General features: G+C 39.1%; 1 long non-coding RNA gene across 2 annotated transcripts in view; it reads left to right on the forward strand.

Moving 5' to 3' along the window:
• The first annotated feature begins 1650 nt into the window (after positions 1-1650).
• LOC128096150 (uncharacterized) overlaps positions 1651-18543 on the forward strand; it is a 74703-nt gene continuing 57810 nt past the window's right edge. For both annotated transcript variants that reach the window (XR_008213544.1, XR_008213545.1), the window contains exon 1: positions 1651-1739. This is a non-coding gene — a long non-coding RNA (uncharacterized LOC128096150). The remainder of the gene's footprint in view (positions 1740-18543) is intronic.

Raw genomic sequence — 18543 nt, forward strand, 5'->3', positions numbered from 1 at the left:
AGCAGAAACCAGCCAAGCTACTTGGAAGAGGGTTAGAGCTACTGAGGCACCTGGAAAGGACAGTATCCAACCTGTTGAGCTGCCTGCAGGCTGTGCAGTGTGCCCTAGGCTCTCAGCTTTGTGAGCTGTCATGCATGCTAGGATGGGCTTTGGTGATGCAGCTGTCTCTGAGTCATTTATACTACTGTAAACAACCCCTCATCCACATTCCTGTAAATAAATCTCAATAAAACTAATTGGTCCTCCAAGTTGAACTTTGGTGGTATCCATGCTTTGGTCTGTTGTGAGTCCCCGATCTAGGGTGAATAGATGTGTGTGTTGTGTCTCCCCAGGAAAGGTTTTGTCACACAACACAGAGTGAATGTTTCCTGACTTTCATAATTTTGTTAACAAATTTCTAAAACATTAGAGTAGCTGAGAAATTTTGCCATAGGAGAAAAAGGAAGAAAAACCAAGCAAATAAGAAGAAATATACTTAAAAAAGAATAAAATTAGTGGTGTGGGAGCAGAAAAGGCAAGCGGAAATTATTTTGGGACACATTTTAAAAATCAGATCTGTATGTCATCAGAACAAGGAGACTACAGAAATCAGAGTTCATAGACTTCATTACACTTTCATCATAATGTTAATATCAATCCTATTATTGCTATATGGTCATGTGACTGCCAGTGGCAAAGCTAGAGTCTAAATGCATGTTCTCTGGCTGCAAATTGCACTCTTTCTCTTACTCTGTATTTTCTTCCATTCAGGCTGTTTGTGTGCTTCCCATATGCTTAGATTAAGACACTCTACCTCCAGCACCTAGTAGCTAAGAGACCACAGGCAAATTACCTTAATCTCCTTAGGTTTATATTACTTACCTGTACAGAGGAAACCATGACATCCTGTCATTATGGAGATGCTGAAAGGTTAAATAAGGCAATGCTCTTTAATAGTAACTTTTATACGTATAAGCCATTGTTGCTAAGACTTATAAAGAAAAAGGTTGGCAAGATTGCATAGTCAATAAGCTTTATCTTTGAGGACTAGTAGGAACCTCAGTTGGAAATAATTGCTCTCTAAATTAGACATACTGTAGGCCATCGTTGAGTTATCATTACAACCAGTTTATGTCTCCTCATCTTGCTAAAGGTGTCATGAAGTGGATACATTCAGAGCAGATTAACAATATGATTAATGTGTTGAGTAGATAAGACCTGCAAGAAAAGATGGGCTGAGAGTGGGAATTCATTAGTCTGGAGACAATAGCTGTCTCTTAATACTTAAATCATTATCAGAAAAAGATCGATCAGGGGCTGGGCGGTGGTGGCGCACACCTTTAATCCCAGCACTCAGGAGGCAGAGGCAGGCGGATCTCTGTGAGTTCGAGGCCAGCCTGGTCTCCAAAGCGAGTTCCAGGAAAGGCACAAAGCTACACAGAGAAACCCTGTCTCAAAAAAGAAAGAAAGAAAGAAAAAGATCGATCAGTGTGGTGGTTTGAGAATGTCCTCTGCAGGCTCATTATTTGAACATTTGGTGGCACTGTATGGGGAAGTTTAGGAGGTGTGGCCTAGTTGGAAGAAGTATGTCACAGGAGGCAGGCTTTGAAAATTTGAAAAGTTGTGCTGTATCTAATGGCTGTCTCTCTACTTCACCCTTGCAGTTGTGGACGGGAGCTCTCAGCTTCCTGCTCCAGTGGCCATGCCTGCCGCTTGCTGCCATGCCGTCTCTGCCATTGTGGAGCTAACCCTTACTTACGGTAGGCTAAGTCAATAAACTCTTCCTTCTTTACATTGCCTTGGTCAGGGTGTTTCATCGCAGCAACAGAATTGTAACTCATGTAGCTATTTTTCTTCCTGTTCTTTGAAAAGTAACGTGAAAATTATTATGGAAGTATAGTGTAGATATGAGAAAGAATTTGCTGGTACAGTTGTTTGTTAAAGACTAAAGTAGGCTATCAAAAGACATGGAATCTCCTTTGTTAATGACTTCTCCAAAGAAAAAGGGGCACAAATCAGTTTTGTTTGGTCAACAAGAGATGCTTGCAGTCACAGAACTACAAAGGCTCAATTACTGGGATCTTCTTTCAAAAGCTCTCTGGTTAATTCCCTTAACTAGCATAGAAGATGTAGAAGTTTTTTCTAATTATTTTTATTAAAATATGCAAACTATGTGAATGCATTACTATTCTACAGTATTTTAAGTTGATGTATTCTTGTTAATATGCTTGTACCTAAGCAGGTAACTTCTGTAGTACTTGTGTAGATACCCATGAATTTGTGTGGACTTTTGAAAATAATGTGGTATTCTGTAGTGCAAATTCTAATTAATCTTAATAATAAAAACCCAGAGTCAGATATCAGGGTGAATGCTGAGAAATCAGAAAATAAAGGAGCCAGCCACTAGAGAGACGGCTTACCTCTAGGAATCCTCCGACCGAAGGGGGGCTGAGCTCCTGTCTCCTCCTGCCTTATGTTACTGTCTCCACCTCCCTAGTGCTGGGATTAAAGGTGTGAGCTTCCCATGTGCTGGGATCAAAGGCATGATCCTCCCTAGTGCTGGGATTAAAGGTGTGAGTCTCCACTTCCAGGCTCTGTTTCTTTTAGACTGGATCCATCTCTTGTAGCCCAGGGTAGCCTTGAACTCCTGGTCTTCCTGCTTCCTCCTCCCAAGTGCTGGGATTAAAGGTGTGTGCTATTACTGCCTTGCCTCTATGGTTAACTAGTGGCTAGCTCTGCCCTCCAATCTCTAGGCAAGCCTTATTTGTTAGAGCACCAAATATCACCACAGTACCCTTTTTGTGAATATAGTTTCAAGTAACTTGAATGTAATTTACTGTCCTTTTTGTCATTTCCATAAAGCATTGTGTCTATAAGGTCTCGGTTATTTCCCACAGTTTTGTAGCCTTCAATGATACACAGCATGTCTTCCTTTCTATATGTTTCTTTAGTTAGGGGATGGGAGGATGTTTCAAATTCCCTGTTCTCACAAACTGTGGTGTGAAAACTACATTATTTTATGTGCTCCATTTTCCTTCCCTTTCTTGTCACAGTGTGATCAGGTAGTCATTCCTAATTTGGGCAATTATTTTGCCAGATTGTTCTACAAAATCGTAGCAAGCCGTTGAGAGGAGGCTCTGTTTCCTTATCCACATGTGGTGATACTGAACTGGGTAGTTTCTCATCCGCTGAGTGGAGGGCAAAATTGAGTAAAAGAGTTACTCACTTCTAGTTTCCTTCTTTACTTATTGAAGTTATATCCTTGTAATGTATTATTACACGTTACCTTTATTCCTATATGTCTAAGGTTTTCTGTTTTATTGACTCCAGGCACATCCTCTATGGTCATAGCTGTTATTCCCTTGTCCACTCCTGGTTTGTTACATTCATTTATTAGTCTATTATAAGTGGCACTTAGGCCGGTAGCTGACATCCTTACATTGTTAAGTCACTCCATCTAAAGGCAACTTCCAATTTATTCAACTCTTCTTTAAGTTGTTTAACAGGGTTTTAACTTGCCTCCCAAAAAGGATAAGGTACCTTACTTTATATGTGGTTGTCCCTATAGAAGCTAGCATTATTAGTAATTTAATATACATGTTCTGTTAGTTCATGCCCTTTATGTAGTGCTCATAAATCTCTCAAGACTAAAAGGTGTGTGTAATGTGATCTGTGAAGTATCTACACAGCTCCTGTAAACACAGATAGTGATGTGTTTTGTTTATTAAACTATTTTTCTCTTCCAAAATGCTTCTAGCAAAATAATAAATTCTAAGAGGTGATTCCTTTTCAAACAAGAAGTTGTCCAATCATAATACACTTAAGTAGTAAAGTAACTCAGTTCCTTATTTATATTACAGAAATTATAAAGACTTCCTAATGTGTGTCATACTGTCTAGTGTGCTCTAGGAAGAACTACGATTCTGAGACCACCTCAGGGCAACTGTAAGATAATAATTGTATTCATAATCATTCTAAAATACTTTTTCTTTCCCCACCTTGTTGCTCTCTGTACTGATGATGCAGCAGGAATAATGGTGAAACCACCTGCACTTTTAATCAATCGTGAATCCAGACAGTGCTTCCAAACTGTACCAGTGGACGTGTCCTTCACTGGCCTGCATGCCCAGCAAAATAGTAATGACAGAAGCAAAATGTAATTAAAACATTAGTTTCATTTAGTAGGAATATGTTGAGCAGGCTGTGGTGGTACACACCTTTAATCTCAGCACTCAGGGGGCAGAGGCACGTGGATATCTATGAGTTTGAGGCCAGCCTGGTCTTATGAGTTTCAGGCCAGGAAGGCTACATGGTAAAACCCTGTCTCAAACACTATGTATGTATGTATGTATGTATGTATGTATGTGATAGATAGCATAGATAGATAGCATATCTATGCTATCTATCTATCTATCTATCTATCTATCTATCTATCTATCTAGAGCATGTATATATACACACACACACATGAAATAAAATGTCTGCAGAGTATTTCCAGGCATGTTAGCACATGCCTCTAAACCCAGCACTTAGGAGGCTAAAGCAAGAAATACCATGAGTTCAAGCCCAGCCTGAGCTAAATAGTGAGAATTTCTCAAAAAACAAAACAAAACAAAATAAATAAATAAACCACAAATCTTGCTTTGGAATGAACAGAGACTCATTTTATTAAATCTAAATACCTAAATGTATGTCTTTTTTTAATTTTAATGATAAAACAGAAATTATGCTTGGTATGATAGTCATCTTAAGAAAAACACATCTGCCACTAAAAAAAATTGCCGTTACTAAAAACCGAGGCAACCATTTGTTTTCATGGAACATTAGTACAATGTGAGAAAACAACTGGCAGACAGATTTAAGGCAAAGGACTTTGGTATTTTGCAAATGCTTTCTGAAAAAAATTTTTTTAATTGAGTCAAGTTTAAAGCTGTCAAGTAAAAAATAGAACTTTGTAGATTTTTATACATCCCATGAGCATGACAGCATCCAATATTTAAAGACTTTCCTGAATGCGTAATTTTTTTAAAAAAATAAATATGTCAACATTTAATTTTTTTTGTGAACTAGTGAATAAATATTTTCCAAATGGCCAATGTAGGAAGTTACAAAATCATGCTAGATAAAAGACCCATTCAAACATGAAAATCAACTAATGAATTTATCCATAAAAATTAATTGTTGTGGTTCAGATTCTGTATTGCATGTAACCTTTAAGGACTTAGTTCTCTTGAGCATTAGCATAATATATGAATATATATGCAGTTATTTAAAGCACTTATTAAACATCTAGTACTAAGACAAATTTCTTCATATATTGTCAGTTGTTTTTTTTAAAACAACTTGTTATTTTGAGCTATGGCCTCCCCCTACGTAGCCCAGACTGGCCTCAAACTCATAATTCTCCTGCTCCAACATCTCAAATAGTGGATTGCAAGCATATGTAACTATGCGTAGCAAATTTCCTTTATATTTTGTAACACAAGTTTTAGGTGACATTTCTTGCAGGAGAGAGAGTGTATCTATCACAGATAAAGAAGGCAATGGCACCAGCTTGGTGAACCAACAAGTTTCATTGGGGTTTCTTTTCTTGTTTTTTTTTTTTTTTATTTTTTATTTTTTGAAACAGAGTCTTACCATGTAACCAGCTGCCTTGGAACTTGCTGTGTAGACCAAGCTGGTCTGCAACTCACAAAGAGCCTCTGCTCCCTGATTTGCTGGGATTAAAGCCTAAGATGCCTGGCTATGTTAGAGTGTCTTACAGGATCCTTGATGACACAGACTGCTGTATCACCGAGGAGTTCCAGTTGGCATGGTTTACAACTCTGAAAACCTGCATTACCAGAGTCCCCTTGCACAACATGCAGTCAGCTACAGCACTAAACAACAGCATCCTCTCCTCCAGTGACTTTTTACTGCTTGCACAGCCTCAGAAAGGTGCCTTGGGAGTCTCAGAAGTTTCATGAATTTCTTGAATCTTAAAAAGTGTTTTTTGAATTTCATGAATCTGTGTCTTTCCTCTGGGAGGGAATGTTTCAATCTGGAGGAAACAACCACACAAGAAGAAGCAACATATCACTACAGATTGACTGTGAATACAGATAAGAGGAACCAGGCAGGATGTGCAAAATGAACAGTAATTCCAGTCTATATTTTTCTGTTTTAAAAAGCCGACTATTCTTCCCAAAATGTTGTTTATGTTAATAGGACATTGGGTTTTTTGTTACTTTTAAGTGAGCAAATACAGAAATACTTTCAAAATCTGTCTCAATTTCTAACCGCAATTAATGGTAGACATAACACACACATACACACACACACACACACACACACACACACACACACACACACACACACACAAAAGAGTTTGGGTCCTGAGTGACTTTTAAAAGTATAGACTTCCTGAGATGAGTAAATGTGAGAACTATCACTCTGAGGACAGAGCACACTTGGAAACAGCATTCTCCTTCTAATGGATGTGTGCAGATATCTTGACACATAAAAATAGAGTCAGATTGTTTAAGAGCATTAAAAGAAATATGATGATATGATGTACTGCCTAGATGTACATTAATTAATTAATTAATTTTTAGGTTTTAGAAACAGGATTTCTTTGTATAGCCCTGGCTGTCCTCAAACTTGCTCTGTAGACCAGGCTGGCTTTGAACTCAGAGATCCACGTGCCTCTACCTCCCAAGTGCTGGGATTAAAGGCATTTGCCACCACCACCCGACTCTAGATGTACTTCAAATCCAATGCCCTGGGATGTCTTTCCTGGGGCAGTTGCATGCTAATCAAATTAACACATGAGTTATTAGTAAGAGCAGCCAATTGAAGGACCCGTGGAAGATCAGCACAAGTAGGGAGAAAGTATTTCATCATCTGAGATAAGGGAAAATCAGAGAAGAGACCAATGTGTCTGTGATGGAGCAGCAATGGGAAAAGCAGTATGAGAAGTTGGAGAAATAAGCAGAGCCTATGCGTCTGTGATGTGGGTTGAAACAACTGTCCAGTGGGACTATGTACTGAGATGTCAGGAACTCCCCCAAGCTGTTGTGTGGAGGATGGATTAGTGTGTCAGGAGGGTAGGGGGAGTGGTGAGTAGATGGTAAAGATATTGGCTTCATGAGCCGCCAAACAACCAGGCTAAGGTGATGGGAATGGAGACAGAATAAAGATAGTAAAACCTAGACATAGCCCGATGGAGGCAGTAGGACCTGGTGTTGGATTTGGGAACTGAAGAGAGGAACCCAGGCTGATTCTTAGGTTTTTGACTAGAGCAACCAAGTGATTAGGTATTTTTACTGAGATATCCCATCACTCCACAATTATCACCATACCTTCCTTACATTCCCATGTGACTCTCCATCTAACTTGCATGGAAAAATCCAGAATCTGGTCAAACCTAAATCTCTACTGACTCCTCAACTGTGCCTGAGCAATGAAATACAGATGTTTGCCCAAGCTGTATGATGGTTCTCTACGATCTAAGTCTTCAGTGGTTTAGCCTAGCTGTACAATGCTACCAGAATTTCCTGAAGAATTCACCGTCTTATTTTCCTTGATAACTTCCTTTATCTTGTCTTTTCTTTCAACCCCCTCACTTCTCTTCTCTTTATTTTTCTCAGCCAACAGTGACCTTTGTTTCCTGTTCCACCCAAAGGTGGTTTTTATGTCCCTGATCACATCTTCCCAACTAATGGAACTTGAGCCTTCAAGATGCTGATTGCAAAGGATGACTTACTTGATCTAGACCTGAGACACACTCACTCTGATGCCTCTTCTTTGTCTGAGAGCATTATTATACTTGACAAGACCTATCTTCCTGATTCTTGTTACTATCTGTGGCACTGCAATAGGGCATTCACTCCTTTCACTGTTCCCTTCCATCTGACTCCTCCTTCAAACCACAGACTCTTATATTCAACAACCACCTGCAATATCCATGTCGAGCTTTAGTAGTTATTTCAAATTTAGTATCCAGCTGAGCTCCTATGCTTCCCTGCCCTAAAGGAATCTGTTTCATCTGCAGTATTTATAATCTCAACACTACAGTTCCATTTTGCTGAAGCCAAAACCTTGGAGTAACCTTGCTTCTTCTCCTGGCCCATCTACTTGTAAAATCCCAGTGGCTCTAACTTCAAAGCATACGAGCGTATCACTTCTCAACGAATCTGTTGCTAGCCTTCTAGCTCAAGGCATCCTGAGCTCTTGCCTTGACCCTCCTAATTAGCGTCCCTGCTTCTGCCTTTATCTTGTTATGGGATATCATAGCAGAGGGATTTATTTAAAGTACAATTTTAATAATGTCTATTTAAATTTTTTTCAAGGGCTTTCCTTTTCACTGAGTAAAAATCTTCACTGTGGACTCTAATAAATGATCTGCTCCTTGTCAACACTTCAACTTCCTTTTCTCAAATGCTTTCCTTCTCCTCCACTTCTCAACCTCATTTCAGTAACATTGGGCTGGCTCACTGTCCCTGAGCACATTAAGAACACTCCTAATTTAGGTTCCTTTCCACGTATAGCTCCCTCCATCTGGACTGTTCTTCTTTCAGATATTTATATGGCTTATTTCCTCACTTTTTTCAGGGTTCTTTTTGAATACCATTGTATAGAGGCGCCCCAAGAACACTCTTCAAATTCCAGGTAAAAATGGAGAACTGAACAAGTGCATTTCTCTCCACACCCTCCTCAAACTCACCAAATGGCAGCTAATAATGTATCTCATCCCCCAATCTCACCGAGACGGCGACAATGAGAGACATTAAGATCAAACAGAGACAGTGAAGTGTGAGAGTCATAATAGAAAGCCGCACACACACACACACACACACACACACACACACACACACACACACACACACACACACACATACCACTCTGTGGTTATTCATTCCTACTATCTAGCTTTCTCTTGACATCACTTAGCCTGGTTAATAGAAATAAAAATAATGATTTATTTCCTAGTCTCTTTACCCTTGAATATTGTTTGAATGCCATCCATCTTTTCAGGTTTCTTTGATGCTGTGTTTCCAGGCTTTGGAATCATGATATAATTTAATTCAATACAAGTTTTGGGCTGAATAACTGGGGACTGGGTGAAGTACAATTTGGGGGTGGTCTGTGAAGGGCAAAAGAGTCGAGTTGAGTTTGGGAGATAACAATGAGATAGATCCTGATGATAACATCAAGTGGAAATTTGATATTTGAAGCTAAAAGAATATGTCAGGGTTAAAAGTGAGGTGATTAACATTTTAATTAAACAAGCTCGTTTTGAGGGAGTATGAACACAAAATGAGAGAAAAGTGAAATTCTGAACCCTAGAAGACGGCATAATAACCCTAGAGGTCAGGCAGAATAGTTTTCAACCCTTTATAATCATATACTATCACCTGTTAGAAGAAAAAGGACTAGCTCAAACTAACAGTGTGTAGGTATTAATTCATAAATCGTGCATGCATATCACTGTGCAAATATGTCATGCATATTATAAGATGCACAGGCATAGATATTAAAAAACCATGAGCTGAAGGACTTCCAGTTAGAGGAAGTATTGAATACATGCATTTTTCAGCTCCCTCTTGGAGGCTTATTAGAGTGATAGTAAATGGATTAAAAAAAAAAAGGTATAAACCATCAAGGACGTTAGAGTCAAGAGAACAAAAGCAAAATATTACCACCAGGGTGATGTCTGAATGAAGAAAGATGAATGGAAATTGAGTCACTAGACCCAGATAAGCGGAAGTGCTTGTCAGGAAACAGAAATGAAGTCCGATTTACTGTGTCCCATACCTATCCTCCCCACAACCTCCAACAAGGCTCAGAAATTGGTGTCTGGCACCTCTGCTGGGGAAGTGTATGCTGTGCACTAATAAACTTGGCTGTGCACTAATAAACTTGTTCATCTGAGAAGCAGTTATACCCCCACCCTCAACACACACCACTGCTACTCTGTACCACCCAATGACTAGCTCCCTGTTCCACAAAGCAGCAGATGAAAGTTTTATTTTCCCCGAGGGTATTAAACAGGGGAGCTTTTCTAAAGGGTATCAAGCACACTTAAGGATAGAAATTCAAAATGGAACACAGGTTTATTGAGTCAAAATCAACATCAGATTACTTAAAACTGCAATATCAACAAGGAGTATCTGTGCTACTAAGGGATATGGAGGCAGATAGCCAAAGAACAATGTTTTGATATGTGATGATGATTGCCAATGGAATTCACTCACATAAAGGAACTTTAAAATAATGAAGGCTATATAACATTTTTTTTTCATTTCTTATAGCCATTTCAAATATTTATTTCTATTTCTTTTAAAGTGCATGGCTTGTTTGAACATTATCTTGGTACATGAGTGTAGACATTTTAAAGTAATTGTGTTTTTGCATCCTGGGTTGGAAGCAGGCATAAATATTGATTTCTTCTGCACTACGTAACAGATGACACAGAGTCTGCATCAAGTACTGTGGCATCACCAAAACTTATTTCCCCATTTCTTGTGATGTATGTGTCTACAGAAACCATCTCTGGAGACATAATAATATTCTGAATTTGTAATGTTACACTTTTAAATGTATACATCTTGATCATACAGTATATTCTGTACTCCATTCACAGCAAAACTGTCTTTGCACTGGAAATGATCATCTTTTGTTTTTCCTTTCTTGTAACATCTTTCCTCTTAAGTGCTTGTCTTTCAGGCATTATCGGGAATATGACTTCCTCTTTCAAAGGTCCCCTTGCCACCCTCATCTGTAACTTAGTCATTGTTTGTATAAGATAGCATCTTTTTTTTTTTTTTTTTTTGGTTTTTCGAGACAGGGTTTCTCTGTGTAGCTTTGCGCCTCTCCTGGAACTCACTTGGTAGCCCAGGCTGGCCTCGAACTCTCAGAGATCCGCGTGGCTCTGCCTCCCGAGTGCTGGGATTAAAGGCGTGCGCCACCACCGCCCGGCAAGATAGCATCTTATTTATACCTTCATGACAGAAATCCCTAACCTAGTTCATGATTGTATTTTTAAGTTTGGTAATTCTCTTAGAACAGAAACCATGTCATCTATACTTGTAATCTGCTGTCCTACCATCCTAGGCACACAGCAAGTGTTCAACAAGTACTTGAATTGATGTTTAAAAATGGTTTTGTATTTATTATCTCATCTGATTTTCCCAGATTCCTTCACTTACTAGATTCTCTTGCTGTAAATATTTGTCATATCCATGAATTTTATCCAGGCAGTGTCTACTGCCAACAATTCGTGCTTCTGCTGTCTTTTCTGGGACTATTGGCATCTTAACCTGATTTGGGTATCTATATTACTGTCTTGAAATACTTTATTTGCCCATTAGAATTATTTAATGATAAACTTTTCTATTTTACTCTGCCTTACAGCCTTTGAATGGCTACATCTGTGTCTGCAGGCTATAGACTATAAGTGAGTGCGTTGAGCCTCATGCCTTAAGTTATTAGAAACTAGGTGAAAGTGTTTTTTAGCACTCAAACAACAGGCATTACAGGTCACTGATCCCTAAGTGGTATTCTTACTGCCTAGAAAGAAAGGTGAGAGGAAGTCAAAACACTGCCTGGCCGTCTTCCTTAGCGGAAGAGACAGAGCTTGGGTCTAGAGAGATGAAAGAGGTTACTCTGTGAGACTGAAGGGGCGAGAGCTTTAGAGAGAGAGAGAGAGCACTCCAGAAATCTTCCCAGAGTCCCCTCACAAGTCTTGTGGCTGAGTACTGATTTGTGACTACAGAGAAGGACTACATAACATCAAAGAAACCACCTCTTGGAAGGAAGAGGCCAGGCAACCCTCCAGCTCACATAGACAAGCAGCTGTTGGTGTCCCAGTAGTCAGACTATACTAACCTTGTCATGAATGGTGTTAAGTGGGGTCTCAGAAGGACATTGCCTTGGTAATGGGGACAAATTAGCCTAGACTGAATATTATCCTATATCTGCCTAATGGAGTTCAGAGGGACCAAAGTGATTCCAAGAAACAAAGCCTAGTACATGCATACAGCAAAAATCAGCAGCCTAAATTGTAAAATTAGTAATATCACCACTCAACCAAATATTTCCAAGCTTGGAAAGAAGCAAGAAAATATACCCCATAACCAAGAGAAAAATCAACAAATGCATACAGTCACTCACAGATGACAGAACTATACATAGGTGTTGCAGAGGTCTGAAAGGAACACAGATATGATGAGAATAATGGAAGGTAGTTTACAAAAGAGAAACTAAACTTCTACTTATGAAAAGTATACATGATCTGAAATGAAAAGAAAGTAAATGAGATGAATAGATCATTTCTCATTGGGGATACAAAGGATTGACTCACTGAATGACAGTACTAGAATCCATTCAAAATGAAATAAACAGAGGTAGTTGAAAGAAAAAAAAAAAGGCATTTGACTAACGAGCGAAGTGACTGTATTTAGAACAGCACTTCTGGGTGTGGTTATGAGAGTGTTCCCAGAAAGACTCAACACCCAAAGCAGCAGAAATAAGAAATTACTTCAATGCACCCCTCATAAAATGGATTACAGAACATAATTCGAGAACTTTCAAATAGGTGGAGAAAACATATCTCGACCAAAGCCCAACAGAAGACAACATTGGTCAGAGCACTAGCACATTCAACAGTGTGAGGCAGCCCTGAAATGGGCAGCCACGTAAGCCCCTGGAGTTTCAGCAAGGAAAGAAAAAGGCGACGACACAGAGTCGCTCTGGAAGAGATTGTACAAGATAAACACAGGAAAAGCCTGGATTATATTAAACAAAAAGGTCAAAGTATACAGAAAAGGATCCCAGAATATATCCTATTCAATGTCATAAAATGAGAATAATTTTGACGGCATCAAGAGGGAAGGCGCATATCATGGATATACGCAAAGAAATGATAATTCAGCTAGCTTTATGCTGGAAACCATGTCAGCAAGAATTCAATGCATTGACACCTTTAAAATGCTGAAGAAAAACAAAGCCAGAACTTTTAATCTAGGTTTTTATACCTGGGGGTGGGGGAAATACCTTTCAAAAAGAAGGTGAAATTAAGGTTTTCCCCTAGTTAAACAAAACTGAGTGTCAGTATTGCCAGTGGGCTGGCAAGATGAAAGCCGGCGAGGGAAGTTCTTCATGAGAAGGAAAATGAAACTCAGAGAAACCGTGGTCACTGCAGGGAAATGGGGAGCTCCAGAAATAGTTAAAATGAAAGTAAATACGAGAGGTATTTCAGGACTGCCGGCGTTGCTCAGCAGCACATGCTTCTCGTGCACAGGGCCCTGGATACAAGCCCCAGCATCAACGCAACAGCAGCATGCGGTGCCCTCGTCTAAGTTATTTTAAGAAACATGGGCTTCTTAGGGCAAAAATAGAAGCAATGTCCTGTGGGTTTGTTGAACATGTGAAAGTGTAATGGATCACCTAAGTAGCATGTGTGAAGATAAGAAAGGATTAGAAATTTTAAATTTCAACATTTAAAAATAAAAAGCCAGTATTAGAGGAAAATAAAATACAAATCAATTCAAAGACAGATAGAGAACAAAACAAGAGGGGGAAAAACAAATAAGAAAAATAGAACACAGTCAACCAACTGGTTGGTTGCAAATATATCATCTTCCCAATGAAATTAAATAAAAACTGTGTAAGTCAATACTGCCCAATAGAAGTATAAGCAAACAAGGTTCTGGTAGCCACATTTTCTCTCTCTTTCTTAATTTAACAGTTTTTTTTTTCATTTTTACATACCAACCACAGTTCCCACTCCCTCCCCTCTTCCCATTTCCACCCCCCAGCTTCCCCCCACCCCCATCCACTCCTCAGAGAGGATAACTTCACATATTTTTTTTTAAATAAAGGAAAGCTTTTAACTGGGAGCTTGTTTACAGTTCAGAGGATGAGTCCATTATCATAGCAGGGAGCATGGCAGCAGGCAGACAAGCAGGGTGCTAGATAGATAGCTAAAAGCTACATCCTGATTCACAGGCAGAGAGAGAGAGAGAGAGAGAGAGAGAGAGAGAGAGAGAGAGAGAGAGAGAGAGAGAGAGAGAGACCTAGTGGTCTGGCTTGGACTTTTGAAACCTCAAAGCCCCAGTGACACCCTCCTACTCCTTCTAATCCTTTCAAACAGTTCCACTCCCTGGTGACTAAGCAGGATCCTGATGGGGAAACCTGCAGAGACGACTAAACCAAACTAGTGGGAACTCATGAAAGTTGGATCAATGGCTGTGGAGCCTGCATGGGACTGGACTAGGCCCTCTGCATGGTGAGACAGTTGTGTAGCTTGATCTGCTTGGGGGGGCCCCTGGCGGTAGAATCAGAATCCATCCCTGGTGCTTGAGGGGGCTTTTTGGAGCCTACTACCTATGATGGGACACCACCATGTGCAGCCTTGAGGTAGGAGGAAGGGCTTGGACTTGCCTCTACTGGATGTGCCTTCCCATGGGAAGCCTTGCCTTCTTGTCGCGGGGGTGGGAGGGGGTGAGGGGGGGAGTGGGGTGGGGGGGGTGGGGGGTGGGGGGATGGGGGGGTGAGGAGTAGGAGGTGGATTGGGGGAGTTTGGAGGGTGGGAGAAGGGAAGAGGGGGATCTTTGATTGGTGTGTAAAATGAATGAAAAAAAATTTCTTAATTAAAAAAAAAAAGAATGCTTGCTGCTCTTTTAGAGGACCCTAATTCAGTTCCAGGCGGCTATGTCAGGAGGCTCAGAACTACCTCTAAGTCCAGCTCCAGGGGACTTGATGCCCTCTTCTGGCCTCTGCAGGCACCCACATGCCTGTGTACATACACACAGACACAGACACACACACACACACACACACACACACCAAAATAAATATCTTTTTAATGTAAAAAGATAGGAAAGAAAAGTAATCCCTGACTAAACCCTGTTTACAACAGATGAACTCTAAATATAAAGATATGGACCAATTAAAAATAAAAGAATGAGGGCTGGAGAGATGGCTCAGCCGTTAAAGGCTAGGCTCACAACCAAAAAAATAAAAGAATGAAAACACTCACTAAAAGAAAGCTACTTTAGACATGTTAATATCAGATAGACTTCAGAATATGAAAAGGATTCATTATATAATGATAGGGGGCCAGTTTACTAGGGAGGCATGGCATAATTGTGTACTTAATAATCTCCAAATGCATAAACCCTAAAACAATAGTAGTGAAAGGTAAAAATAAGTCTAACTATAATTATATTTAGATGTGTTGACATTCTTTTCTCAGTAATTGATAGAATAATTAAATTGCATCAGTAAGAATATGAAAGAACTGAGCAGTGCTATCTATCAACTTGATAGTGTTATAAAGAACACTCTATTCCCAAATAGCAGAACATATCCTTTTCAAGTGTACAGAGAAACATTTCAAGGTGGGCTGTATTATAAAGCTTAAAACAAAACAAGCTCTTCAAGTTTCAAAGAGCTGACATCATTCACAGTGTGATCTCTGACCACAGTGAAGTTGACCAACATATCAGAAAGTATCTGCAAAAATCCTCAACTACCTGGAACATAAATGACCTGAATATTGGTTTAAAAACACAAACACCCTAAAGAGGAAGCCATGAAAAATTATAAACTTTTAAATTTTTTTGAGACAAGGTCTTATTGTGTAGGCTTGGGTAGCCTTGAACTCACTGTGAAGACCAGGCTGGACTCAAATTCAAAGAGATCCGCCTACCTCTGCCTCCCAAGTGTGAGTGTGCACCACCATGCCCAGCCACTTTTTTTGTTTATTTATGTTTATACTTTCTTTTTGAGACCTCTGAACTTGAGTACTATATCTACATCACTCCCTGCTTTCCTTTCCCCTTCCATTCATGGTTTCTTCTTTAATTTGTCTATCTCTATACATAAATACACATACATCCATATGTGTTATATTGTATGTGTGCACTGTGCATATATATATATACACACACACACACATATATGTATATATAAACACATATATATATTCTGAATCCATTTAGTGTTGCTTGTATGTACATGTGTCCAGGGCTAACCATTTGGGATCAGACATCCTACATGGGAGCTTGTGTCTTGAGGAAACTAAAGTTCCCTCTCTCAGGAGCTGTTACCCACCCGCAGCTCTCTTCATCTAGGGGTGGAGCCACGTGAAATTTCCCCTGTCCATGTTGGCATGTCAACTGGCATCATTGTGCCTGTTTATTATTAATGTAAGAAGGCTAGCATTGCTCTTTAACCAAACAAAAGGGACTCTTGCAAGCCAGTATTCCACAAGAATATAGGTGCAAAAATCCTCATCATAATACTAATAAATCCCAGATAGCCATACGTATATTAAAACAAAATAATGTAACAGGATCAAATGGAGTTTGTCTTGGGAATGCAACACCGGTTCAGATAAATCAGTGTAACCCAGATGTGATGTTAAAAACCAAAATTAGAAAATGGATTCAAGCTTTTCAATAGACAAAGAAGCATTTGACAAAGTTAGAGACCAAACCACTGTAGAAAGTTCCCAGAAAGCTAGCAATTAAAGAAAATCTCCTCACCAGGCATAGTGGTGCACGCCTTTAATCCCAGCACTCAGGAGGCAGAGACAGGCAGATCTCCGTGAGTTCAAGGCCAGCCTGGCCTACAGAGCTAGTTCCAGGACAGTGAGGGCTACACAGAGAAACCCTGTCTCAAAAAAGAAAAAAGAAAAAAAAAAAGAAGAAGAAAATCTCCTAATCTGTTAAATAACTATAAAACTACACCAAGTGCAATTCTCTGCATTCACAGCCTTCATGCTTTTCCTGTAGACTAAGGGGAGGGTATCTACTTCCGACACGCCTCTTGAACATATCAGAGGTTCTAATTCACACCACAATGCAAGAAAATGAATAGAAGACTATAGATTATATGGGAAAATGTTGTCTTATGTTGTTTACAGATTATACAGTAGCATGTTTAACAAACCCAATGGAATCTATACATAAACTACAGAGATTAATCCATGAATTTAGCAAGGTTATAGGCTAAAGTATCAGCATAAAATGTTATCTAATCACTGTATATTAACAGTGAATAATTAAAATTTGTAAATTTTTTGCAGTAGATATTGTTAAGGTATACATTATCTTTAAATTAATCAAAATCCAGCAAATCTCTCTTGTGGAAATTGATAAAAAATTATTTAGAAATTAAAGGAGTGTGAAATGCCTAAAACTATCTTGAAATAAAAGAGCAGAAGAGAAGATTTATACATTTATATTTCAAATAATCAACTGTAGAGATGAATGAAGCACAGGGGGTGAAGAAATAGACAACTATGTGGTCACTTAATTTTGAACAGAAGAGTCAAAGTGATTCAATAGGGAGAAGGGGGAGGAAATTCAAAGGGGATAGCCATTAAAGCACACTGGAACTCTAAGTATCCATGAGGATATATTTTCATTATTGCACACTACATATAAAAATTAATTCAAATTTGACCACATATCTAGGTATAAGATTTAAGATGATGGGCCTTCCAAACGAAAACAAAAAACAAAAACAAAAGAACCACCAAAGAAAATGTCAGTGACCTTAGAAGCTACAATTATAAAGAAAATAAAAAGCTAATTTGGATTCTATCCAAATCAAAACTGTTCTTTGAAAGTCAGTTAAGCAAATAAAAAGACAACACATAAACTGGAAGAAAATATTTGCAAAACACATTATCATACAGGACTTAGATCTAGAATATATGCAGATTTCTTTCCACTCAGTAATAATAAGACAAAAAATATAATTAGAATTCAAGCCAAGGGTTTAAACAAATGCTTCACTAAGGAGGAAATGCAGTAGGCAAATAAGCTTATAAAAATGTCTCACATCATTAGTTATCAAGGAAATGTGAGTTTAATTCACACACACCTGCTAGGCTGGCTCAGCTTTGAGATTGCCAAATGCTGGTGAGGATGCTCCTCTGAACTCAGAGACTGCTGGAGAGAATTTAGGCAATGTAGAATTTGGAAAAGAATTTTCAATTTTTTATAAACATTAAACACACAATTTCCATATGATTCCATAGTTATTTAACCAAGAGAAGGGAGCATATGCCAAAATAAGAAGAAAAACAGCACCAGGCGGTGGTGGTGCATGCCTTTAATCCCAGCACTTGGGAGGCAGAGGCAGGTGGATCTCTGAGTTCAAAGCCAACCTGGTCTGCAAAGCCAGTTCCAAGACGGCCAGGGCTACACACAGAGAAATCCTATCTTAAAAATCCCCAAACCAAACCAAACAAACAAAAAACCCCCCAAAACAGCACTCAATATGCATGTTCATGATGACTTATACAAGAATGTTTACGCAAGTTTTCTCAGAATAGACTCAGGTTGGAAACATTCAAAACACCATCAACCTGTGAATAAATTAGCAAGTTATGGTATGTCCACATTATGGACTACTATCCAACAACAAAGGAAGGAATTACCTATGCACATAACACCAGATGCCATAAAGCATCGTATTTAGTGAAAGAGCAAGAGCTGTGTATTGTGCTATTCTGTTGTATGAAACTCTAGAAAAGGCCAAACCACAAGGTTAGCAAACTAGTCAAGG

This window comes from Peromyscus californicus, unplaced genomic scaffold (genome assembly GCF_007827085.1).
Source record: "Peromyscus californicus insignis strain IS unplaced genomic scaffold, ASM782708v3 Scaffold_11__1_contigs__length_118956290, whole genome shotgun sequence".
NCBI classification, from domain to species: domain Eukaryota; kingdom Metazoa; phylum Chordata; class Mammalia; order Rodentia; family Cricetidae; genus Peromyscus; species Peromyscus californicus.